The sequence below is a fragment of the Anser cygnoides genome, chromosome 18 (genome assembly GCF_040182565.1).
Source record: "Anser cygnoides isolate HZ-2024a breed goose chromosome 18, Taihu_goose_T2T_genome, whole genome shotgun sequence".
NCBI lineage: Eukaryota > Metazoa > Chordata > Aves > Anseriformes > Anatidae > Anser > Anser cygnoides.
The window spans coordinates 3547897-3575364 of NC_089890.1; the positions used below are offsets into that span (position 1 = coordinate 3547897).

Genomic DNA, 27468 nt, shown 5'->3' on the forward strand with positions numbered 1-27468 from the left:
CCCCAAAGACGCAGCCCAGACCCAGCTGCCCTGGGGCTGCAACCAAGACAGAAGGGACAGCTAAGGACTTCCCAAAGTGACAACGGAGACGATTTGGTGCTGCATGAACACGTTTCTGCACTGATGTGCTGGGGAGCCTCACTGGAGAGAGTTTGGAAAACATGATCAGCATGAGCTGGCGGCTGGCCTCCACTGCAGGAGATGGGGAAAGAGTGCTCATGCTGCCGGAGATGCCACCAGCACCAGCCCTGGCCACATGTAAGGCCAGACAGAGAAGAGTGTCCTGTACAGCAGCTTTTGGAGGGGATGGATTCTCTCCCTGCACACCCAGCTGAACCTGCAGCACTCCCAGATCAGACAAAGCTGCGAGAAGCCAAAACAGAGCTCGACAGCGAGTTACCGGACTGGGGGCTGACATGTAGGGATGCCCGTGGTCCACCCATAACAGGACACTCTCTTAGATACTGCCATGCTTGCACCACTGATATCATCCCAGCTGAAAAGACCTAGAAGTTCCTTTGAAACAAGTAATGCTACCCCCAGACCCACACCGAGGTGCCTGCAGCAGGCAGGAAGCCCCCAGTATGCAGCCATTTCCAGTCGGCGCCACTTCTACACATTTGCCACCATCTCTCCTCCAACCTTTGCCATGGAAGCCACTCGCTACCCAGCGGCCCCGTGGGAGAGGAGGGCAAGGGTTGGTGCCCCCAGCGCAGCACTGCCACCGTCCCCCAGGAGCTGGTGGAGCTTCACTGGATATCAAGTATCAGGGAACAGAGAAGGGCCCCACTGAATAGAGCAGCCATGGGAGGAAGCGTTGCCTCTCCCAAAGCTTTCATAGCCAAGGCATCTCAGAGCACCTGCCACAACCTCCTCCTGTCACCTGCAGGGTGGCATCAGCCCTTTCAAGGCACTGCAAGCTTGAGTCAATGCTGAGGATTATTTACCTATAGAGCACCCTATGGAACTTTCTATGGAAAAGGCACCCTAAACTGCTCCCAGACATGACCAGAGTTGATGTTCTTCTCTGCTTTCCAGGTGTACCTCTGCAAAGAGCCCAGCAACAGTTGGTTTGGGGATGACCTCTGGGAGCTGCTGTTGTGGGGAGCTCGGTTGGCCTGTATTGGGGTCGTGTCCATCTTGCAGAGAGCAGGGAGATGGGCAAAGCTCCAGCCCAACCCTGCAACAAGGACAAGGATGCTGGATCCCATGTCTGGCCAGAAAAGAGCTGGACCCAAGCTTCAGTGTCAGTGGGCTCTGCCTCGTGCCTGCCTCTTAGCTGAGGCTGCGGCACAGAACAGCAATTTATTCATTTTGTCTCCTGAACAAGTATTAAGATGAATATCAAAACATAATTGTCTCAACAATCTTTAGGCTTTTACTTATCAGTAGATGATAAGGCTATATAGCAATATGTTCATTTGTCTGTAGATCTCTGTAATCCTATTAAGTACCGAGTGATAACTATTAAACTGTGTATATACCCCCCACACACACATCTGTTGAGGAATGCATTTAAGGCACACACACTCAAAAAAATTTACCACTGCACAGAGAGGGCAGGTAGCACTGTGTGGACATCTTCAACATAAGCTGCCTCAACTAGCACCAGCTCACACAGAATCAAAGACACATCCTAGTACTATATCAGGAATACTGCTGGAGCTAAGCCAGGGAAAAAAAAGTAAAACTGCCCCTTGTATTTTATTCTGAATCTCCCTCAGAGGAGAGGGAATTTTTCTTACTCCATATTTCATGCCTGGAAGCCGTAGGACCAGCTGCCGGTGCCTGCAGCAGCACTGCCTGTGCGCCTCCCCTGCCTGCCCACCCCTGGAGAACCAGGGGGCTCCCCCCTCTGCCTGGCCACCTCGAGATCAGCAAAGCCCATTTCTGAAGCAACCACGGAGATTTTCACCTACTGAAAAAATAGCCTGGGGTTCAGGGGCAAAGGAGGAGGAAAAATTGTGCTTCAACCCAAAACCCAGCACCTGCCTGGTTTGGCCAAGTGCTTTTTCTCGCAAAGCTCAACATCTGCTGACCATGGCCAGGTAAAGAAACTCCACGCAGGACTGCCTGACACTGCTGTGGTTGTGTGTGTGTCCCAGCAGTGCCAGCCGCTGCCCGGAGGGATGGGGACGTGCCCTGGGAGGAAGCTGTGATTCCATCTTCACGCTCGCTTGCCCTGGGTCCCCTGAGCAATGACTGTGCTGGCGCCCGGCTCGGTGCCGCCTGGCTTCCTGATGTGTCCAGGAGCTGACACATCGCTGTTCCATCTCCCTCCTGACCTTGCTGTGCCCTCAAAGCAATCCCAAGCTGAGGAGCCACTTCCACGTGGCGCACCTCTCCATCCGAGGCATTTCGGTGGCACCAGCCTGCTGTACAGCATGTGTTGGTGAGCAGCACCTCCCTGCCCTGACCTCCCAGGGAGGTGTGGGGATACCAAAGTGCTAAATACTGCTGCTTCCCCTCTCTGCCCCTTTTTTCTGAGGAAGGACAGCATTTGTTTGCACTGTGCAGGCATACAGCACTCCCATGATACCTACCCCAGACCATACTCTCTGCATCTCCCTAAGTTACTGTGAATTCAGTAAATATCTAGTCTTAAGTACTTCATTTTCAAAACCAAGCAATCACAGCCAACAAGCCAGGAATAAGACTCATATCCTTAATTCCTCCCTCCAAAGCCTATTGCACACAGAAGGAGCAGGACAAGCCACTCAACTGCCAAGCCAGCACACATCTCACGTACCCAGAGCTTCTCTCAATTTCTAGACTTGAATCTTGAGTTCAGCCAGGCTCTCTCACATGTGCCTTTCAACTTCTAACTCCCCATGTGTGCACGGATACCTGCTACATCATGGCCATGGCAGCTGGGGCTTGCCAGTGCCTTGGAGCCACACGTGGATGGAGTTTGGAGACCAGTTAACTCAGAGGAGCTCGGGGCTTTGTTAGTGCTCAGCATCACTGGTAGAACAGGTTGCTGCAGTGCTTTTACTGCCTGCCATAAAAAAAACAAAACAAACCAAACCAAAAAAAAAAAAACCTTCTTCCTGCTGTAGCTTGGAGCTGGTGCTTAGGGCATATTTCCTTCTTAATTGCAGGGTTAGAGGTGCAAAGGCACTGAATGGAAATGTAACACTCTCTGGTTGGAGTGAATGGGGCTGTCAGGAGGCATCTGGGAGAGCGTTCGTTAGCCTTTCGGGTGGCAGCAAGCGTGTGGCTGCAGGCAGGGGAGAAGAGGCTTCTCCCAGACGTGTTAAAAGCAGGGCTGAAATGCCAAGAAATGATGGAGAAACATAAAAAAAAAAAAAAAAACAGAAAGTAGCATCAGAAATATTGATAACCCAGGCAAATCACTCCTATGGACCTTCTTTGATTACATTATCTGTTCATTCTTCCTTACAAAGTGCTGCTATCACACAAGCATAATAAAACAAGAATATATAAATGGAAGGAATTAAGAGTCATCCTGTTGGGACCAATTTAATCTTTGCTTCATTTAAAAGGAGAACATGGCTCCCTTATCTAATGTACATAAAATTGCTCTTTATTCCCCAGGTTTACATAGAGATGACAGATCTATATAAATATGGATCTGCTCCTTTTCCCCATTCTGCTGTGAGAAGAGCCATCTTCCTCCACATCTATTCTCTGCCCTAGATGCAGGAAGGGAGTCTCCCTCCAGCCCTACGTTCTTACTGTAAATGGAGGGGATAAGGATCTGGCAGCATCCTTTGGAGGTTACAAGCTTGGTCAGCTGATATTTGAAGGAAAAAAGCAGTGAGAGCGGTCAGAGGTAGCTCTCACTCAGAGGCATCTGGTGTTGAAGGGAACGGGTTGGCTAGCCCGCAGCCTGGGGCTGAACCCCAGCCAAAACTCAGGAGCACCACACTCCCGTACGTCCCTGCTGGTTTTCCTTTTGGGGAGCTCAGAGCGAGCCTGCAGAGGTTTCCATGCAGCACAAGACAGGCAGGAAACCACAACGTCTCCTAGGAACCGTCACAGTCAGGCCGCTCAGAGTGAAGGAGAAATGCAGGTTTAAGGTGAAGTTACCAAGAGAAAAGACTCCCCCAAAGCTCCTGGTGAGCTGCCACATGTACAAGAGCAGCCCTGACCTGTCCCCAGTGTTCCCCTGGCACTGCAGTGCCTGGGAGGAGGCTGAGAGCACCCGCCAGGAGCCATTTCAGTCTGCACAGGTTCAGGTTTTTAAACAAAAAAGTCTGAGCTACCCCTAGAAACAGACTTTCCCACACCTCAAACTGAAGTTGAAACACAGATCTTGGTCCCTGCCAAACTTTTCACTGGCGCTGTTACTGCTGCTGAACAGGACCCCAAGTCACTGCGAGTTCACGTCCTCGCCAGTATGAAATCACGTCCTTTTCCACGGGACACATTCAGAAATGTGCACGTATTCCTTCTTTTCCCTGCCTCCGAGCTGGGAAAAGAGAGGTATTTGTGAATCACTTCCTGCTTCCCAACATGCTGAAAGCATCAGAGGACTCCCTGCTCTTTAAAACCTACCATCATAAATGCAATTTTAAAGTGTCTCTATCTCCTAATATCCAGTGGCTTTTTAAAAAGCAACTAACAGCAGTGCTGGAATGGCTAATGCCTAATTAGCTAATGGGTAACAATGCTCCTGTGAATGAGGCTGACATTTTCCTCTGTAATTATCATCTAGCCTGATATCACATCCTGGAGCAGGCAGTTGCAGGTGCCTCGGGAGGAGGAAGTGATGCTCCCACGCTGCCCTTGCTGCCGTGCCCGACGGGAGCAGCACAGGAAGACAACCACAGCTTCTGCGTGTCTGGCTTTCCCTAGACATACCCTCATTTTCCATCCCAAGTTTATATGTCTGAGCTGAAAATGATGAATTCAGTCATTCTGCTGGGATGCCTGGCAGCATACAGGTCCGGGTCTCCATCCTGATGGCAGCAGGAGAGCTGATGAAGCCTTGAGGAGTCAACAGTTAGCGTAACCACCTGAGGCTGAAGGCTCATACTGGAGCTGCTGTATTAGTCCTAAAAAAGACAAGAACATCCCTGTAAGCAAATTTGGGGTCCAGCAAACTGTTAGGAAATATGTCTGCGGGTCCCACAGTTTAGTGCATAGACCACTGCTTCTTCTTTTTCCTTTTACTGCGGTAAATAACAGGATCAACTCAATTTTGTTTCTCAACTGTCAGAGAATGTGCACCAAGCCATAGGTTTTGGGATAGTTGAATTCTGGTGTGCATAAATGCAAAATCAACCCCTCTGGACTCCCAGCTTTGTCTTTCTCTGGCCATATCCTACACATCACACCAGGACACCCTCTCCAAAGATGACCCTCTGGTCTTTGAATCAGCTTGAAAATCTCCATTGCCAACTGCAATTCTTAGATAAAATATCCAAAGAGGGTCTCCAAGGAAAAGGAAAAAAAAAAAGAAAGGAAACTTTCAGCTCATTTTCAGAAGTTTTAGCCTTGTGCCCCCATAGTGCAGGGTGGATGTTGGGGACCTGCCCCAGGGCACTGGAGGATCCCTGGACAGTCTGTTAGGTTTTTCTCCTATAAATCTTTAAATCTGTAGTTCCACATGCTGCAGATATGAGTTTTTCAGATGTGCCAAGTGCTCCCAGATAAAGAAACATTGTGGTGCTGAGTATCTTCAAGAGGAGGAGAGAGATAAGCCGTGACACCAAAACAAAGGTGCTGGTGTGCTGGGACAACCTGCTGCAGCCCTTCCTTCTACAAATCCCCAATAAGAAGACAACAAACCTTCCCTCCCCACATAACCCACATTTATTTACTTATTTGCTCTACTCTCACCCTTTTGTGAGAAGATGTTAGGGCTAAGACCGCCCTCTTCCTTACCTTGCCCCACATGGGGGAAAGCTCTGAGGATACCATGCACAGAAATGCCAGGCTCTCTGGTGACTTCTCCAGATTTAATTAGCCTGACTCCTCCACCCCCACTCCCCTGCTCCCAAGCTGCTGGAGAGATCAGCAAAAGAGCAGCTGCTCGAGCCCTCTGTCTAATACGGAGCTTGGCTCTCCGAGATGAGCTAAAAAAAAATGCCACCCCAAAGATGGAGCTGCTTTTAGCATTATACACGAGCTGCAACTGCCAAGGAAAGTTTATCTTGGAGCCAATGTGAGCTCTGTTGCTCCAAGTTAAATATTTCCATTTAAAAAGTAGAATGAACTATACTGTGGGACTTCCAATTGCTTCCTGAAATATTAAGGAGGAATATCTTTAAACATTAATATTTTGTTATAGTGCCGAAGCCTTTCTAAGGGAGGGTTATTTTTTAGAGCCGTGCATTTTTCTCTGCATAATTGAAGCCTCTGATGTATGCGTATACCCTCTGGTTCCAAAAGTCACTTCAAAAACTTGAACCCTCCTTCAGAAGCAGTCAATAAAGAAATGGCTCATTTTGCCTTCGCTGCCCTTCTTGCTGGTAGGAGGCACACGCAGAGGACACCTTCGTCACCCCCTGTGCTAGGTGCATCATGATGCTCCCCAGCTGCAATCAGACCAAAAACTGGGGACTGTTGAAGGCCACGGCCACACGTATGGCACCCACTGATGGGACAGCAGTGTTGGGGAGGTTTATCATGGGTGCTCTCCCGCTGCCCATCTGTGCTGGGTGGTGGTGGTGGGAGCACCCATGGAGCAGGTCTGTGCCCAGGGAAGCTCCAGAACTGTGTCCCCAGCCCCAATGTGGAACTGGCACACAGCGGTTCCCATCTCAGAAGTGCACCGGGATGGGGGCAGGACAAATCCCAGCCCCCTGCCCTGAGCTATGCTCCACCACCAGACCTCCCTGGTGCAGGAGGGGTGGCTATCGAAATGGCGGGTCAGGGGAGCAGATTTAATACTGCTATCGTGGTAGGGAAAGAAAAAAAAAAAAGGAAAAAAAAAAAAAGGAGAAAAAAAAAGAAAAAAAAGAGAGAAAAATGATGTTGCTTCCAGGCCATTTACATGTTCATTTCTCAAGAGAATGTGACACTTTATCCCTTTTTTCAAATTAACTTTTGTGTCACACATGGAATAAAAAGAGACGATAGACGGGAACTGAAACATAGTGAAATAACAGACTGCAGGCCCGCATGAACACAGCATATGTTTGTGATCTATAGGAGACGGGGGAGGGAAGGGGAGTGGAGTCCTGCTATGTCAACCATTGTTCAGCAGCTTGGTATGTTGGCTTAATCTCACAAGGTCTCCCAGAGGTCCTTTTTTCCAGATTTTTTTCTCACCCCCCTTCAGGGCAAACAAAGTGCTTTCCTGAGCAGGCAGCTTGAGCCTCTTAACCGTTCGCATGCTAGAGGCGAGCTGCCGAGCAGGCGGCTGTGGCCATCCCCTTGGGGCCAGCAAAGCCAGCGGGGCAGCCCCAGCACACAGCTGGGTGTCCTCGCCCATGGGCCATCACGGGGCAGATGGTGGTGGTGTCGTTGTGCGTGGAAGCAGGTACACAAAATATAGCAGAAAGGCTCCGAGGAAGGATTGCACACACGAGAGGTTTTTGAGAGGCACTAAGCAGTCTGATATTGTGCGCCACTTGGCCAACGGGACGGTTGGACTTAAGCTCAGGTGTCACCCCAGCAGCATTCACAGACATCCTGGTCCCAAATCTGCTTTCTAAAGGGCTTTGCTCCTGTCAGAGTGGGCAGCCAAACCCCAGCCTGACTGCTGGAGGCACGGGGTGGTCAGCAAGCGAGTCCATAGCCCAGAGACCCCCCCAGCACACAGGGAGGATGTATTTGGTGTTAATTAGTTGTGTTGCTTTTGCCTTCCTGACTTTCATCTCTTTGCTTTGTTTTACAGTTTTAATTGGTTTTAAAGCCTTTTGTTGTCACTAGGGTTCCCATAATTGTTAGGATAACGGAGCGGCAGAGCAGAGGCACCAGCACCACCGAAGAAGAGGTGGAACGGGGTAATGCTCCCCAGCACGCGGCTGTTCCAGGCCCTTTGTACAAGACTTGCAGACACCAAACGCACTTTACTTTCACCCCCATATGTTAACCTAGCTGGTGTACTGAAGGCTTAGCTCGCGTTGAGAAGACACTGGTGAGCTGAATACTCTGTTCTGGCTGATAACAGGGAGTTTCACCCAGAGATTTTCCTTTAGGGAACAGCAAGAGTCACCACACACAAGACAGGCCATACAAGTTGGCATTAACTATTGCTACTGCAGAGAAGATTCCCCTGCAAATCCTGAAGAAGGTGGCTGGATTTCCTTCAGCCTTCACCAAAATTTGGCCAAGTGTCACAAGCAGGCTCACCAGAGTATCAGACGCTATTTACAAGGCAGCATTCCCCCATCCAGCTCCAGCTCCACCAACCCAGGGCCCCCATCCCGGAGGAGCTGCGAGCACCGGGAATGGGCCCGGTGTCAGTGGGAGCAGGACGGGCTGCAAGGGGAAGGAGCACCCAGAAGCAGTCCTGTGTGGATGTCATCTGTACCTGCATAAAGCCTTATTTATCAGTCCAGCACTTCTTTGTGCCCTCCATGGATGGATAAGGAACAGAAGAGGAGACCAGGCTTTGTGTTCAGGCCTTTGCAAGCAAGGGGAAGCAATTCCCAGTAGCCTGTCAATGTTTCAGCAGCTGAGAAGAGTCCCCATCAGCTTTATATTATGTCTTTGAGTAGCATCAGCACACCCCAAGATGAAGACCCTGATGTAGGACCCATGTAGACCCATGGTGTAGGAGATGGTCATGGAGCCGCTTAAACCCCATCTAAAGTGAGACAGAGGTCACCACAAAGTCTGATGCCTGGACTGGCTCCCTCAGCGTTCACCCAGGCAGGTGGACACAGTCACTGCTAGCATGGCACAACGCCCTACCTGGAGAACAGCAGACATAGCAATGGTAAAACTGACTTCATGCTGATTCAGTGAAGAGCCAAGGGTGCTACACAGGCTTTTCATTGGGAAGAAGCAAAGTCCCAGACATTTGGGTGCCTCTTCTAAACTCACACCCTCTCTCCCCAGGGTTTTGGTTGGGATTAAGGGCTAAATCCTAGTTTCCAACAGACACTGAGATCTTTCACATCTGGACTAGGGGAATCCTAACCCCACAGACTGGTGGGAAATGGCTCGTGGTGCAGCCCCAGTGGGAGCCTCTTCAGCACCTGCAGCATCCTCAGGCCATCAGGAGCAGCATCTCTGTTACAGCGAACAGAAACCAAGGAAACGTCTCTGGACACTGAACTTTGGGTGAGAAGCAGGATCAGGACCTTGCCTCCTAATTGCAGTTACCTGTGGCTTAAAAATCAAAGAGGGACTTGGGGGCTGAAGAGGGGCAGGGAAGTAAGAGCAGAATGAGAGCTCTCATTAGCTTTGGCTCCTGTCTAGCGTGAGCACTCAGTGTTACAGCTGTGCTGTGGGGAAGTGCAGCTGGTTTCTCAGTCGCATATGGTTTGGGTTTGGGTCTTGGGAGGGATTTTATTTTTTTTTATTACATTGCATGCTAGTACCCTTGGAAACCAAAACTTGTCATCCTGCCCTCACACTTCCCTTCTGCAGCAGCAGAGAAAGGGGTGCTGCAATTCACGCCTTCGGCTTTGCTTAAAGCTTCATAAAGTATAATACCCACTTTTACTACATTATTATTCTCATTTCTGCTCAAAATGGCTTGGTAAAAGCATCAAGTATGAGACAGTGAGAGATGCAGAACAGAAATCTGCCTGTCTCTCAGCCCTCCCCACTCCTTGCTGAATGCAATACCCTGGCCATGCTTTAGGACATGACGTACAAACACCTCAGGGCCCTTCTGCATGTCCCAAACCAGTCACTATCCTCATGCTGAGCAGGCCCAGTGCAAAAAAGCCTGTGCTTGAGGTGACAAAGCTGCTGCTGGCTGATGCCCTGGAGAGGACATGCTTCCCCAGGCACAACAGGCAGCTGGGAATAATTTCTGCTACCTGGAACTGCAATTAAACCCCAAGGGCTACAAGTATTTAAGTACTTCAGTTCAGGACTCTGGGGCTTCTGGGTGTGCAGATGAGGGCTGATGTTTCAGTGGTGCACCCAAGGAGGGAAAGGGACATCCAGGCTCATTCCAGAAAGATCCGAACCTTTCTCAGCAGTGGGATTTATTTCACTTTGAGCATCTGTAGCTGATTCAGCCACATCTGAGTTTGCTGCTGATCACCCGTAAGTGCCTGGTGGAGAGCGGGTATTCCCAGGACACAATCCCCTCATCTAACGTGGACACGTCACGTTGGAGGAGAGGTCTCACGTCCTGCAGTGCCCCTTCCTCCTCAGTGGCTACAGAGGATGCGGGACAGCCACGAAAGAGTAATCCCACTCCACAGGGGCTTTTCACCAGCCTCTGCCCTTTGATCCACCAGGAAAAAGTAAAATATGATCACTTGCAGTATTCAAGCTGAAGAAGTTTGGGGAAAAATTCTATTTTTGAAAAAGAAAATATACCTGCCACAGCAACAGCCTTTTCTACTGTGACATTTCAACTCTGTTTGCAAAAGGTTGAAAGAAAGGAGGCCACAGGAAAAAAAAAAAAAAAAAAAAAAGAGAGAGAGAGAGAGAGAAATTTAGACAGCCAAACCCTGCCTTTCCCACTGGCTGCAATAAATAGGTCATCACATATGCCCTCTCTGGGACAGGGCTTACACTATGGAAAACTGGACAGGGGCCTCCCAACACCGCTCCTTGGGCCATCCACCCGTTCAGGAGAAGACAACAGGACATGCTGTGCCTCTGTACCCGGCCACGACGACCTGCCCGCACCTGGGACCTGCACTGTTTCCATCACGCTGCTCTGGAGAGCGGCCCAAACCCTGCCCCAGGGAAGTCACAGCTCTGCTGGTGAAAGGGAGCTAGGGAATATTTCCTTCAGATCAAGTTCAGCTCCTAATCAAAGACAGCTACAAAGGCAAACGCGGAGTTTAAACCAGACCTTGAAGCCACAAAACACTTTTCAGCTGCACGGCGTCAGGAGTAGAAAGCTCTCGAGCGGCTGGGGGCAGACGGCCACGGTGTGTGCCTCTGCCCCATGCCGACCTGCTCCCACCCCACCCCTGTGGGGCAGAAGGCTGTTGGCATCCTCACCTGCTAAAAATATCCAAGGCTGGAAGTTAAATTAAATATTTAGCAGTTGCATAAAGGCACCTTGGGATGAAAGCATTATGGATACAAAGCTGTCACCTTATTCCTTCATCATCATATTTTTTATGTAGCAGACTTGTCTTGTTGGCAAGGCAACTTCTCTGTTTTAAACCCAGCCTCATAAATCTCATTAGGACACCTTTTTTAAAGCTATCAATGCCAGAACACAGAAATGCACACCCAGTGGACTCTGCTCCATGTCCCTCAGGACTCTTCTCATCACTGCTCTTCACAGGAGCTCGTTGGACATTGCCCACTGAGATGTTTGACGTTGCCTCCTGCGACACTACAGCAGGACCAACACGTAGACCTGGCTTCACTAGAGAGGCTCCTGCTGACTTTAAACTTGCACTGGGTTGCTGCACATCCAGAGTTTCCCCACCCGTTACAAACCCAACAAACCAAACTCATTCGCCAGCTTGCAGGCAGCAAGAGCTCCATGCTGGCAGACTTGTCTGGGCTTTGCTCCAGTTTACGTAGCCCGGATGGATGAAAGGGTTTTGCAAAACCATTGCTATTTAGACCAGTCCCTACATGTGCCACGGCAGCTTTTCTGGATGTGCTGCCACCATGCTCCCTCTACTAGGAGGGGGGGGGGGTGGACTGGCCCTTGACGTGGTGGGGTCATGTTAACTGAGATGCTTTGGGCAGAATTAAATCAAACTCCTGGTTTTCCAGAAGGAGAGCAGAGGAAACCAATCTTACAGTTCAGATTTATTTATTTATTTATTTTTAATGCACAATGTTTTATTTCTGGGGAATCTTTAATTCAAATTGATTAAACAGGGGTCCCCTGTAGTGATCTACCCTTGAAAATACCCACTCAAGGAGTAATCTAGCACGCTGGCAGCACAGCACACTCACAGCACATGAGTTTGGAGGACTTTGACAAACTGTCATTATGGAGATGCTTCCCTCTTCAATAACACAACCAATGTAACTTAGTGGTGGCTTTGCCCTCCCGTACACGCTTTCCTTTTTCATGCATGTTGCTTCCATGGTGCTTTATGGCACGTGGCCCACAGCTGCTTCTCAGAGCGTGCCAGTGGCCTCCGGGGAGCAGGGACATACCTGGCCTTCCTGAGCAGCAGCTGCCTGGCCCAGATGCAGCTTTGCTGGAGATTAATTTTTTTTAAGGGAGCTCAGATCCCTCTCCTAGAAGCTTGCTGGCCACAAGTGGATTAAATTGGTTCAGGAATAAGGTTTTGGAGGCACGGGGTTTGCTCTGCAGAGCAGCTCTGCCCCCTTGATCCCTGCTTGCTGTATACTGGCCACTAAGGCAAAAGGAGGCAGCGTGGGCATTAAAGAGAGGAAAAAGCCCCACCGTACTTCAGCTCCTGGTTTAGGACACATCCTGTCTTTTCACACCAAATCCTCCCTGTTTTCCCCATGCTTCAGCCCCAGAGCATCACTCGCTGCCTTATTTATGCTGTTCTATTCTGCACATAGAAAAACCTGTCTGTGCTCGTCAGCGGATGTCTGCATTTCTGTCCACAGCAGCTCAGCCCCATCCAATTAGTGCCACACCGCGCACCTACCCGTGTGGCTGGGAACGGCAGCTCGGCACGGCCCGTGGCTACATAATGCGTCACACCTCGCCTGCTTCTGGCTGCCTTAGGTTAGCTGAACCCAATGAATATTTCAATAGGCTCTGTCTGCCCAGGATACTATTAATTTTGGAGTCCCTATAATCCAATTCCTTTTCCTCCAAGTGGGTGGTGATTATTAATTTCACAAGCTATGCTTCCATCAGCTCCTTCCTAGTCCCTTGTGGCTAAGGAATATTAATCCACATTCATACTGTCATTCAGCTGCCCAGGAGACTCTGGTGTGAATAGTATTATTATTAATACCATTGCTTCACACGTGTTTAAAGCGACTTAGAGGCACACAGGCGGGTTGCAAAGGTCATTCAAAGAATAGCGCCTCAATGTTTATAGTCAGAGCAAAAACTGGGGCCGGCGCAATGCTAATACTCTGCTTTTTGTGGAGGTTTCTCACGTCTGGTACCTGCTGATGCTGGTCCTGCCTTGGCAGGGCACAGGGAGTCCCCCAAGGAGGTCTGCAAGGAGCAAATCAAATACAACCTTGCTCCCAGCCCCAGCAGCCAGCAGGGAGCAAATAGTGTTGTCCTCTCTTTTGGGGAGGCAGAAAAGGGAAAAAGGTATAACGAGATCCTTCTACTTAAACAAAGAAAATGCCATGGCACTCAGGAACATTTTAGACACCTCAACCTTATTATCAAATTCACATGAAATTAAGCAATGCATTTGTGCTCTGATTCAAGGGGAGAGGGGATGAAGGCAGAGAAGAAACCCTCTCCCAGCAGCCAGGTTTACACAGATAGGCGATGCACATTGTAATCAGGTATCTCACCGAGGGATCTGACAACGCATCAAGGACTTCTTCAGCATGGAGCACCAAATGGCAGAAAGGTAAACAGGAAGAACAAAAGCCAAGAAATGCAGTGGCTCCAAATATTCACAGCCCAGACACGCAGAGCCTCATTTTGGGTGGCAAACACTTGACTTTCCAAGTGTTACTGTGTCGAGCTGCCAGATGTCCCAAAACCCCCAGCCCCTGCACACACAGAGCTCCTTCACATTGCATGGGACCCACCTGGGCTGCAGCAGCCCCCCACCGACCCTCCCAAAGAGCAAACGAACACACCGAGATGCTCACTGCTGCAAGCAGCCTCCTGGCAGATGCTCGCTGAAAACCGTCCCTTCCTTTGCCTTTCCAGCCTCAGAGCTCCTCTTCTCAGTTCTTCCTCCATCCCCACCTGCAGAGCACAAGCATTCAACAGTTAATTATATCCTTCTGGTATGATGTCTTTCCTCGACTCCTGTCAAAGGACTCAGCACCCGATGGCAGGGGGTTTAACCCCAGGCTGCTGGAACTGGAGGCAGCCAGACACCCCATCCTCAAGTCCTCGCCCTTGGGTCACCCGCTCCATGCATGCTTCCCTAAGCACCTCCAGAGCATCCCACCCCAATGCTAACATCATGCCAGGCAGTGGTCTCGTTACCCTCATTAACCCAGATGAGATGTTTGTAGGGGCTCCCAGGAAGATGTGCTTCAGCGACCCTGCTGTAAGGCAGACCAGAATCAGCCCCAAGGGCTGCACAGGTGCTGTTTTGTGGCCTTCCACCTCAAAAGAGCATCTGAACTCTGTGCTGCGCGTTCAGACCTTGATCTATGCAAGACACGCTTTCCCCCCACGCCATTATTTTGACAAATGGCGCTAATAGGGATGACTATATTGCTGATATTAGTGTTTTGCATACAATGCCCTGCTCTAAATGAGCTTAATTACAATTCACGCACGCTGCAGATTAATGGTAGGTGAAAAAAAGGAGAACTATTACTTTTTGTATGTGTTCTGCCTTGCAGCAACGGGCAGCCTTTTCCTCCTCGTCCCCACCCCAGTGACCTCCTCGGCTGTGCAGGAACAGGTCCTGCTGGGACCGCCAGTGCAGGAATGGGGCTGGGTGCTGCAACGCGTGCTGCTGTGTCTCGCAGCCAGTGCTCCTACCAATTATACCTCTGTAAGTACATTGCAAATTCTTTGCAGCTACAGGAAATCAATTTTTCATACAGCAGGAGGAGGAAGCCAATGCACCGATGATAACGCCTCAAAGCTCACAGCGCTGTGCGGGCGCGTGCTCGGAGCAACTCTGCGCTGGGGTCGGCAGCAGCAGCTCCCACCTCGCCGTATGGGCAGAGCCATGAGCTGGGATCAGCATCCACACAAAGCATGTGACATGTATTTTATGAAAAATAGCAAAGGCCAAATGATCAGGGAAATCTTCTCTCTTCCCTTACATCATGATTTTGCTGCTGAATTCAGTAGAAACTGATTTTTTTATTTATTTTTTTATGCAGCTGAGTAATACCTGAGGCAGAGAGATGGCTTTCAGAAGAGATTTACAGCCCAAATCCCATTCTTTTAAGTGATATGTGCATTTGGGAATCAAAAATGCATGCAGCTCCACTTGAATTCAGGCTCTTCTATGTCTAAGCAACGTTTCAATGGCACCTGAAGCTGTTTCTGATGCTCATTCTGGGACAGAGCGGGCAAATGCCCAGGGTGTCTTTAGAAACACTTCTGTGGAATCTTCTCTTGAAGGCATATTCGTCAATACAAGGAATCTTTTAAGCTGTGCCTGAAACTTTGTGAAGGTCCTATTTCAATTTGCCTTTTCCAAACCTGCACATGATCTCTAAGCTGAGCCTGCACTGAGCGCTCAGCAGCGGGACCAGTGCCTGGTGCTGCTTTAATAGGATTTTACCCATTTTGGGAGTCTTGACCTGGAGACGAGGCTGGAGCTGGTCCTGCAAAGGGCCTTTCCTTCTGGTCCAGGAACGTGCTGAAACTCCCTCTGAAATGACACTGCCATTCATTAGAGAGTGAGAGATTTGAACATGTCCTTAAGTGTTGGCTGTGGAGATATTTAAGCAGCTGATCATTACTTGTACATGTAAAAGGCAATAAAAAGGAAAAATTAAGCCAAGAGTGATGATCTCATTCACTTTTATTAAGGGAGCCATTAATTCTGGTGTGACGTGGGTTGATAAAGGCCTGCTCTCACACAAGCACTGCTTTTGTCTGAGGGCGTCCCAGGGAAACCTGGAGCAGGGCATGCAGAGCTCACCCAGAAATAAACTGGGTTTTGGACCTGTTTTACCTGCAGGGAGTGGGGAGGTCTCAGGGCTACAGAGGATATAAAAGTGGTAAAAGCTCAAATCCAGCTTTCCCTGCAGAGAGGTTTGGTACTAATGTGCCCTGTGATTGTAGCCCAATTCCTTCAGCCCTGGCCCAGTTTCCCTATTACGAAACAGAGATTACAGCCCTAGCCCTTCTCACAGCATCAACCCATGGATTGCAAAGCACTGTTTTATTTGCTAACTATAATTAGCAGCAACAAAACACCCTGATACCATCACAACAGAAATGATGTGTAGAGAGCAAAAGGCAAGAAACTGGTTGCAACAGCAGGCCCTCTGCTCAGAAGCACACTGCTTCAGGCCTCTGAAACCACGCCGCTGGGGCCTCGGGTGTTTGAGGCAGGGCAGGCACCGGTCTGCGCTGCTGCGGGTGGAAACATGAAGGTTTCTGGATGTCTGGACCTTGTCTCCATGCCTCCCCAGTGCCAGAGGAAAGCCAGAATGTTTTATGAGGTGTATGACAGCAATAACTCTGTCCTGTTGGGTTATTTCCTGGCAGTTTGCATCTTGCTGGACTGAACACCTTTGGCTTTGCCCAGGGCCTCGGTCCTCCCGTCATTTGCCTGCCAGGAAACATACCCTCCCTCTTGGTGACTACAGTTTAATTAATGAAGCTTTTCCAAGGCAGAGGATTGACAGACTTCCAGTTTAAGAAACACCTTCCCCTGCCATCCCCAGGTGCAGGGAGGTACCAGCACCACGATGTCCGCGTGCCCCAGCGCCAGGCCCTGCCCTCACTCACTCAGCAGGAGATGACTGGGCTGCTGGAGGAGCACTGTTACCCGAAAAAGTAATGTCTTGCTTTTAAGGTGTAGCTTTGCTGCACTAGCCTCCTCCCAGCCACGTTTTACTGCGTCAGACTTGTGCTGATTTTGGAGAAAGCCAAAAGGAAGCCTGCCTGCATTTAGCTGTGGAACTGGGTGAGCCGAAGGGAGCGAGGGAAGCTCAGCACCCAGATTTCAGCCAGCCTCTGCCCTCCGGGCCCTTCCACAATTCCCAGACTTGCTCAACCAAGACCACAGCTCTACTGACAGAAGCATTTATGCTTGGCATTAAAACAGGTGAGCAGGGACAGGGATGACCCTGCGCACTTGGACGGGTTTAGCTGGGATCACAGCTGTGTTGCCCGGCATGCTGCCTGTGCCTTGGGGCTGGCCGGTCCCTTCCCACCACGCACACTGCACCCACCAGCCCGCTTCACAGGCTACAGGCATGCACTCAGGCCCTTGCACATCAGCCTTTGTCCCCTGGAGGAGCCCCGGATGCATATTCAATTTGTTAGCCTACATAGCTGCCTCCAGCCAAACGCAGAAGTGCCCTGCAGTAGCATCCAGGAAATGCTGATTTATCCTTATAACCCTTCTGTGAGGTCCTGCTCACCCTGCTTTGCCCAGGAAGGCAGCTGAGGTGAGGAAAGGCCAGGCACCTTGTAAGACATTCACAACAAATCCCACCACACTGTGCCAGTCTTCCAAAATCCCACTGCATTTAGCAGCAGCAAAGGAAGAAACACGATTCTCCAGTGTGCTTTTTCTGCTGTTAGGACTGAAGTTTCTACAGGGGAAAGGCCTATATAGGCCTCCTGCCCTCTCTGGAAGCAGGAGAGAAGCACGCATCCCCAGCAGCCACGGAAGAAATCACAGAATGTATGGGGCTGAAGATTATCATTTAATAGAGCTGAGCCAATCCATTCATAATTTAATGATTTAATTGATGACCGCAGCGGAAAGCTGATAAAAGCACAGCCTATAAACCACCTCTCGCTCTATTTATTAAGTGCAATGGCACCGTATATTGAACTGAATATATTTGAATGTAAATTGGGCATTCTTTAGAATACAGATGATTATTGCATTTAATAACTATTGCTGCTATAGCTATCTTAGATTAATTTAGCACCACTCCCATGAAGGAAGGCAAAGGAGGCAATAAGCACACACAGGTGTGAGTGGCTGCTCCTGCTATTGCAGAGGGATCCCTTTAGCCCAACCGGTGAGGAAGGGGGCAGAGCATGTGCTTTGTGTTTCCCCATAATTATATCAGTCCTTTCCCAGTGCTTCACCACAGCACCACTCCTTGTTGTTGCTAAACCATCCCAGGGCCCCAGTTCAGCCTTTTGCTCCCAGGGCTCTGCCACCACAGCCAGCTTTCTATGTGGAGCTGCAAAAGCCATCAAACAAGTAAGAACGAGATGGGAACCGTAAAACACTTCGCTGTTGGCAAATATGTCTTGCATTTGTTTAGGAAACATAATTCATTGCTCTGCTCCTCATCCCACCCTGAGTGATTCCTCCTTTTCTACCACCCGAGCAAACAGCTGTTATTCATCTCTGCGATGGCCCAGTGGGGCTGCAGAGCAGGGCATCACCCAACGGAGCAAAGAGCAGCAGCACCAAGAGCCCACACAAGCTTTGTGCAGTGCAAAAGGTCTGCAGAAATGCAATGGCTGAAACTCACTAATGCCCAGCCTGGCCTTCATGCAGGAAGCTTGAATACACAGGGGAGTTTAGAGGCTTGTAAAACACCCTGTCATTAAGCAGGTGATGCTGCACCAGCGAAATATTTTGAGAGCATCGATGCTGCTCACAGATGTGCCCAGAAGAGAGTTATTCTGCTCAGGTTATGGCTTTTAGTGTCTGTTGTAATCTGATTTGATGTTGTGCTGACACAGGTGTTGACAACGTCCCTTTCCTCTCCCCCTTGCAAAGGTGCACACACGTCTGGAGCACAACTGCTGAGTGAATTGCAAGGCCAGGGCTCTCGTCCTGCAGAAATTGGTAGGGAAAAGCATTCATTAGGAAACACCGAGATTGCGTTAGACATACAGATTATGGGTACGATTTGAATGGCAATACTTTGTGGCAAGATGCTATTATGCATTTATTTGCACGTGGTATAATAAAGATGACAATCAACAGATTGTGTCAGAAGCAGGGACGTTCAGAAAGGATTTCAATTTAGCAGAAGAGCCAGCACCTTGTTAACTGCTGACATCTGAAAATAGCCCCCAGATGCTTGCAGGCTACCTTGCCTAGGCTGACACACCATCTTCATTTATATCATCTCAGTACGATGGTCAGAAAGACTTAGTAACTGCTAATGCTTCAGAGAAGAGGGATAAAGTTTCCTTTGTGTTTTGTACAGTAAAAAGTAACTGTATTTCAGCTTCCCTCCGTTTCTCCCTGCTCAAGAGGTTTGTGTCTCCTAAGCAGAGGTGACCCTGTGACAACGCCCCCGTTCAGCCAGAGGAAGCTGCTCAGCTGCGTGCAAATATTTCAAGGGCAGCAGGAAAGTCCTTCCGAGTTTGTGTCAATGGGGAACAATGACTTTTCAGTTACACAAACATGGAGTCTCGTTAGCCAGAGCTGACAATGCCTGTGGCTCCTTTGTGGCCCTTTTTCACAAGATGTTCTCTGGCAAACGCACTGTGAGATGAAGGCTATTGCTATCTCACAAGCACACCACACACACGCTCCAGCCACTAATATTCTTATCACCATGGCATACAAATGTACATATTTATCTACCCTACAACCAGCTGACGTTAGTGCTAGAGAGTGGTTCATTACGAGATACAGCCCATGGTCAACATCCATGGTTAAACCCTTGAGTGTTTGCAGGCTGTTACTCACAGGCAGTGTTCACTGGGGAAACTGAGGCACGGTTTGGCTGTAATTTTTAAATGACACTGACCAGAGAACCACAGAACAGCTTGGGCTGGAACGGACCTAAAGGTCATCCAGTTCCAACCGCCTACCATAGGCAGGGATGCTACCCACCAGATCAGGTTGCCCAGGGCCTCATCCAGCACCTCCAGCGATGGGGCATCGACAGCTTCTCTGGGCAGCCTGTGCCAGTGCCTCACCACCCTCTGAGTGAAGAATTTCCTCCTAACATCTAATCTAAACCTTCCCTCTTTTAGTAGCTCCCTCTTTTATAAGAGGTATTCAACACCCAAATATTCCTGGTATTCAACACCCAAAGCCAAGTGGGTGGAAATCACAGGAGGTCGTCCCCTGTCCCTGTGCCATCACCTCTAGTTTAGCCCTGTCCACCCAGCCCACCCTGCTGCCCCCACTCCCCTTGGCCGTGGTGCTGCAGGATATGAAGTGCTTGCTTGCATGGACATGAAGTCCATGCCATTTCCATAGGTGTTCAATGAAGATGAAGGTAATATCTGATCTTAATCCAGGCTCATTTTATATCTGCAAATGGATACGCTTTAAATCAGAAAAGACAATACATCAACCTCCTGTACATTTCACTTTCCATCCTCCTAATGAATGAAGCCTAATTATGAATTTCTAATTTCCACTGTTTACACAAAGCATTTTTAATTTATTTCCTTTTGGCTTTCTGTCTTCAGAAACCATAAGGGTTCACATAGCCCTTGGTGCCTCTATGCAACAGGAAACACAATCAAATAAGGAAATTTATGTAAACCCTGGCTTTGCAAGAGGAAGATTTGCTACTGTGTGTGAGTTGGCAATGAATAGGCTCTTATAATGTATTCCTCATTGCTTTCCTCTTCCTTTCCAGACAGTCAATACCCTTGAGAGAAGTTAATTAGATCCGCTTCACTCTGTTTGGTCCTACCACTCTGAGATCTGAATACAGGGGAGAGGGAAATCCCAGCAAAGCAAATTGACTCGATTAGAGTAGGAGACCACTGAACAATTGCTCCAATTGTCTATGATCACAGAGGATGATCTACTTTAAAAGCAAGCATGAAAACGTTAAAACAATTATTTTAAAATATTTGCGCAAAATCCCAGTTCAGAAACAGGATGCGAGCAGAAACTTAAAAAGGAGCCGTTTTCCAAGGCACCAGTGTGTGCAGTACGTTCACAGCTCTGTGCCTGATTGTAGCTGGTTGAAACCACTCACTGCAGATATTAGTATTGCTAAGTAACCATTTGCACATCAAACTAATGAAGGTGATAACATGTACAAAGCAGGCATCGAGAATGTGTGTACTTTTTCTGTATTGCTGTGGCAGTGACTGAATGGATTGAAAATGTGCAATAAAATCACACAGTTGTGGGTTGGTTTTTGTTTGTTTGTTTGTAAAGACTGCTTAGAAAGCTGACAATTCAGGAATACCCAGCTCTGGTTTTCTTCCCTTCCAACAGGCAATGATTTTGTATTATAATTTGTCATCCTGTAGATAAACAGACCGACCAGCTATGAGAACAGCAAAAAGGACCCTCAGAACAGCTGTCTGTACCTAAAACTCTTCTTTTAATCAAACACCCCCCCAGCAAATTCTCATAGAGTTCCAAATCCAGACGCCGTGGGACCTGTGCAAATATGAGTGACCAAATCAAACCTCAGCTGGATGTTGTTGACCTGGTTACAGTTAAGGCAAATGAACACCAGAATGAAGGAAACTTGCCTCAAATCACGCAGGAAGTCAGTGAAAATCGCTCAGATCCTGAGCTCCACCGGCCCCTGTTCAGCTGCCTTTGCCTCCTGACATACACTGTTATGCAGAACAAGTCTAACACATGCTTTTATAGGGCAGAAACACTTTCTCTGGTGTCAGACAAAAACAAGTTTCTTTAAGGGCTTCAGTGCAGTCAGAATTAAGATCCCTTTTGTCTCAGCTTTCTAAGGTAAAAAGACAAATGCATCTGGGGGTGCCCAAGAGAACTGCCCACAGGTACCAGTGCTCATTAGGAGGAGCTGTGGGCAATTTTAACCAGATTTGACAGAGGGGCAAACGTCTCAAAGGCACTAAACTCCTACCAATTTTTAAGTCATTTTTAGCATGAGTTGTTGAAGACTCTCAGCTAAGTCCCAAGCACTGTGTCAATGGGACCCCTTGTCCTGCAGTTCAAGCTGCAGCCCCTTCAATAGATATTTCTGATACAGAAAGGAAGCCCCCCTCTAGTTTCCATCAAATGCTGGGACAAATTCAGCCTCTGGGAGTACAATCCTGTTAGAGACCATGAAATAAAACCCTGTCTGTGAGGCACTAAGTGCTCACTGGTGTTAGGAGTAAGTCATATCACATGAGATGCTCAGAGTATTTTACTGAAGCTCAGCACCAGGAAACCTTGTTATTTCTAGCCAGCCCAACCAAGGGGTAATGGAAATGGCCTTTGGGATGAATGGGAAAGGACAGATGTTTGCCTGTTATAAAACACCTGGTGCAGACAGAGCAAGAAGAATTACATGTCTACCAGCTAAAGCTAGAGGAAGATACTTTACTACACTCCATCTCCTGCCCCGGACCCATCACTTTAAGTAAACATCATAAATTAGCTCTTGGGCAGAGGTGAGCTAGATGGCTCAACAGAAAACAAATCACCTGAAAATACAATTTCATATATGCACAATATGCATTTTATGGTCTCCCTTAATCTCACTGTTAATACATCACATTGACCTACAGACGCTGAGCCATGGCAATGCCTGCACACTTCACGCACCTGCTGCTGTCCTGGTGGTTGCAGTCCCCCAGCCTGCACATGTAAGCAGGACCAAGGTAGGATAATGCCTTCTCCAGGCACATCTTTTAGCTTTGCCTCTGGTTTTGGACAGAATTCATGCTTCTGTAGTTCATTCTTGGTGCAGCAAAGGTGCCCAGGGGTGGTGTTGGATCCCAATGGTGCCAGGAGCTGCATGAACCCAAGGAGATGGGTCCAGTCCCGCTGTGTTTCCAGCCTGCTCTGCTCGCAGTAGCTTCCATATCACCTTATCCATACTTCTAAGGCAAGAGATTCTTAATGCTTCCTTTGCCTCTGTTTTTCTGTCCTTGCTTCCCATCAAAGCTTCGTAACAGCAACCACCACCCCTCTGGGTAGGATTAGATACCTGTTTTTCTGAGCCCTTATTAGCAAAAGTTTAAAAATGCCTCTTGGAGAGCTTGAGTCCCAGCCTGGCTCTGCCGTGCTTTCTCGCTCCTTGAGTGCAGAGGCTGAGGTTACTGCTCCCAGACACGCAACGTGGCCTGAACACGAGCTGACTGCTTGCCCTCACTGCCCCTTCCCAGAGCCAGGAACAAATACTCATTTCAAAAGGATTGCCGAAGGGCAGTCCTTAAAAAAAATATAACACTCCAAAACAGAAAGGATAGGCTGGGTCCTCTGGAACAAACCTGGTACTGATGAACAGGGTGAAGAAGCAGCATCACCCTCAGGCTCAGCTTTGCTTTTATCAAAGCTTTTTGTTGTAAGAGATCATTTCAGTGTTTCTGGGTCTTCTTTTCTTTTTTTCTTTTTTTTCCTTTTTTTTTTTTTTTTTTTCCCTTTCCTTGAATTATAAGCTAACACTTTCTCTTATTGCATGCCTGCAAATCCTACCTTGGAGAGGTGGTATTTCTGGGCAGAGGGCAATGAAAAGGAGAAACAATTAGGATTATATTTTCACTTCCCATTTTGGTCTTCTCCACCTCTACTCTCTCACAAGGGCACACACCAGTTCCCAAAGCCGATTTCCTCTACAGTCAGAGGCAGCCGTGCTGAGGGGCATTTTGATGTGCTCAAAGCACAAATAGTAGCTTCAAACTGCCAGGGCAGCCTCCTGGCAGGCAAGGAGCGGGCTGGCACCGTGCAGGTACGACACAGAGGCTGATGGAGGCTCACAACCATCACTTTGGCCATTCCTGAAGATGCCCCCTCATCCATAACGCTGACATCGTGTCACCTCTGTTCTTGTCGTGGGGTCTGGTATAAATATCACCCTTGAATTGTCCCCCGGTCCCCAAATTAGCAGTGTGCGTTTGCTTTTTGCCCTTTTCAGCATTGAGTGCTGTGGTAGGCTCGCTCACCTCCTCCGCTCCCCCCAGAGTTCCACTAACCTCTGGGGAAAGGGACGAAACAGCCAGCCAATAAAAATAGGAAATACTGAAAAGGTCAAATCACACTATTACAATAAATTACCATAATTCAGAGTGTAAATCAGGCATTAAAATGATGATATGTTGCAAGACAGAGATTGGCATTAGACCTGAAAATGGCAAAACATTAATGCAGTCCGAGGTCAAAGATCCAGCTGGGAAATGGTAAACATTTTAAAACTAGACCCTTATCGCTATAATCTTGTGATCTTCTGAGGCTGTCACGTCAGGCATTACTGAATGATGGAAGCAGCACATTGCGCTGTGATTTATTTTCCATACTAAAGACTTCAAAGCCAACAAGTGGGGGTAATTGAAAATAGAGATACAAGCAGCACTGGATAACCTTTAAATGGTTACCTTAAGCCATCGACAGCTTGCTGATTTGAGAGGGTGACATTTATTCTGCGTAATGTGGTAGCATCTTTTTAAATGCCTCTCTGCTGCGGCTAGGGCAGTGGACATTTAATGGAATAATAACAGCATTTGCAGTGACATTACCGGCTTAGCAGAGAGGATCCTAAGGCACAGGGGGGTCAGAGGGCTGGGGCTCGTGTCACACTCCTGCCTCAGGTATCTTGGGTGATTTTGGACAGGTTTCCACCCCAGAAAGAGAAAATAATCCTGTCCTTTGCACTCAGATAAGATGTGATGGTACTGATATTGGCAAGAGCTAAAGAGAATAAATAATGGGTAAGCAGGGTTAAAAAAGCATGCCAAGAACACAGGAGGAAGGTGAGCTCCCACCTGCCCGGGGCTGGGGGAGATGTCTCACCTAGCCCCATCAGTTCACCACCACGTTACCGTCTCTGGTCTCCACCGGGCATCTGCTGCCTGCTTTTGCACACCGAGAGGTGACAAGAGCACAACAGGGGTGAGCTCTGGGGGAGCCTCCGCAGGCAGAAGCTTTCGGCTCAGCACAGCACAAAACCTACCCAAGGCACAGCTACACGTCCCAGGCCAAAATCTTTCAGCTATTCGTTACTAACACAGCTTTGCCAAGGCCTAGCCAGACATTAACACACCCACAAATGCCGAACAAGGCTGCCCCAGGGCTCAGCAGTGAGAATTTGTTCGCATTCAGGGTGGCCTTGACATATCCTGACTCCAGCTCTGGTCTCCAAATCCCACTTCCAGCCCAGCACATCCCACTTAGCCCCTGCATCAGGGCACACTGTGGCCAGGGATGTGTTCGTGCCTCCATGCTCTTGGTACCATCTCGGATGAGCCATTTGCTTACCTGTGTTCTGGACGAGTCCTCCAGGATGCCAGAGGACACCTGATCAAGCTCGTCCTTTATCAAACCTGATGGAGCAAGTCCGAGTTCAAAAGCTTGTTTTTTTTCCATCTGTATGAGTCCAGCACAACATTTTCTACCTCCAGTATCCTCTGTCCCCCTGTCACAAAGCTATGGGACGAACAGTCCTTGCCCAGGTGGCTGCTCCCAAGAAGCAGAGAAGCCATCTTTTAGCTGGAGACTGAGCAGCCTGGGGACACCTAAGGGGAAGATTTGTCCCAAAGTGGTCTTTCTCCCTTGTGCCATCCTGCAGGCAACTTGGATAAATCCAAGGTACCAGCAAGAAATGGCATGGAGAATGAATCTGTCCTGCATCTACACCACTTACCAAGGGACAACAGCTGGTGGCAAAAAGTCTTCTGCCCCTTTCATGTATTTGCTGGTTGGTAAAAGAGGGGTGGAAATAGGGAAAAAGGAAAAAGGAAAAAGGAAAAAGGAAATAGGGAAAAAGGAAATAGGGAAAAAGGAAATAGGGAAAAAGGAAATAGGGAAAAAGGAAAAGGGAAAAAGGAAAAGGGAAAAAGGAAAAGGGAAAAAGGAAAAGGGAAAAAGGAAAAGGGAAAAAGGAAAAGGGAAAAAGGAAAAGGGAAAAGGGAAAAAGGAAAAAGGAAAAAGGAAAAAGAGCGAGCTAATTTTCCACAGCAGCAGCCAGCAAGTATTTTAATCCACGAGTCACCCAGCTGTAGAAACCTCCTGTTCTGAATGGATTTTCCATCTTTTAAAATTTGCTGTATCCCAGTAAAGCTCTTTCATTTCACACAGATTAAGAGTTAATTCAGGTCAAATAAGGATTAATTAGTCTGTGTAAACCAGCCCCAGACACTGATGCGCTGGAGATCTTTTTTAAATTAGTTGCTGTTACTGTAAGTCTGTATCTTCTGATGGCGAGACCTCTGGTGTATTATAAATTTGCAATCAGGTACCCCACGGGATGTGAGATGAGGGAAAATGTCAGTCTTAACAGTGTTTAAATCCCTCCTGCCGCTGAACTGCAGCCTCTTTCAAATTAGGTCCTGTTGGCAAAATCAGATAAAGAGATGGAAATAAATGATGTGAACAAAGGGCATCAAAGAGTATCATTTAAATTGTTATTGACTGTGGGCACAAAAAAAGCGCAGCATGAAAACATACTTAATAAGAGGAGATAATAGGACCATGGAGACAATTTTTTTGATTTAGAGAAAAAAACATCAAATAATTTGTGTGCATGTGTACGCTTTTTCACCTAGTTTACAGGTAAGGGAGAGATTAATACAGACTATATTTCACAGACCAGGAACAATTGCTTTGATATGCCACATGCAGTAACATCAGAGGCTATTTATTTAGACTTCATTGCAGGAGAAGAGACCAAACCTGTTGCCACTCAACTGGCTTCCAGGATGTATCACAAGAACCGTAAGACATTTGGCAGAGTTAACAACAAATAAGAGTGAACAATTTTTTGGAGGGCTAAAGTGAGGCAAAACCTTTCAGACAGACTCATCCAAGATCATGCAGCAATCTCTAAGGCATGGAGAACTAAGAGATGAATAAGGAAAGGGATAGGGCCCCTCCATTGCTCTTAAACATTGTCCTTGAGGATTTAGGGAATCTGCTTTCCCACATCTCTCTGAGTTACCTATATACATGGGCTGAAAATGGGATTGAATTTAGAAACTCCAACTGTATTTGGCTAAAGGATAATAATTTGGGGATTATTGCATTAAAATGAGGCTGAATGCAACCCAACTGTTGTGTGCGAGATTGCAGGTAATGCTTTAGCATCCCATGGAAAGGTCTGGGCAAGGGGACCAGGGTGTTCTGTGACTGCTACTACCCATGAGTGATGGTGTTTAACCCAAGGTAAAGAAGAAAACCTAAGGCCTGTGTGCCCTGTGGTCATGCACGTCCTCCCTGCAGGTCACACCAGGCCCTCAGGGGATGCACATAAATGTCTGCTTGGCCATCGGAGCCACTCTGCTCTCTGCTGAGAACAAGAAGAATTGGTCCAAGCCTCAAAGGTTTGGCTGCTGAGGATGCCCCCAAGATTTCAGGTGCACTTGTTGGTCTGTCCTGGGCACAAGCTGACCCAAGCCTTCACCTGTGCCAAACCAACACCTTCTTTTTCTCCCTTTCCCCCACATTCCTAGGAGAGAACCTGCCAAGACTTTACATCAGGTCCCTCACATACAGACTTAGGGGCATTTTGGGAGAGCTTGTAAGACTTACTCCTCTCCTTTATTGAAAGTGATGTCCCGTAGGTAAGGGTGATAAATAGGACCCAGGTACCTTGGTGGCTGTGCTAACAAAGCACAGATTATGCCTGCACCTTCTCTGAGATCCTTCACCTTGATCCAAGCAGCCAGAAGAGCTCTGCTGTCCTTCCCAGTAGCGACTGGCCCTTCCCAGTCACACTGCTGGGCAGAAGCAGGTCGGGAGTGGGGCAGAGGCAGGATGGCCCAAGGTTTCCAGCAGTTCACTCTGGAAGCAAGAAAAGAGAAGG

The 27468-nt window shown here is 48.3% G+C and overlaps 1 long non-coding RNA gene across 1 annotated transcript in view; it reads right to left on the bottom strand.

Moving 5' to 3' along the window:
* The window catches only part of LOC106041064 (uncharacterized), a 399163-nt gene that overhangs the window by 46892 nt on the left and 324803 nt on the right, over positions 1-27468 (bottom strand). Inside the window, exons 39-41 of the long non-coding RNA XR_010825713.1 lie at positions 27255-27446; positions 15427-25996; positions 13798-13897 (exon numbers count right to left, since the gene is read on the bottom strand). This is a non-coding gene — a long non-coding RNA (uncharacterized lncRNA). The remainder of the gene's footprint in view (positions 1-13797; positions 13898-15426; positions 25997-27254; positions 27447-27468) is intronic.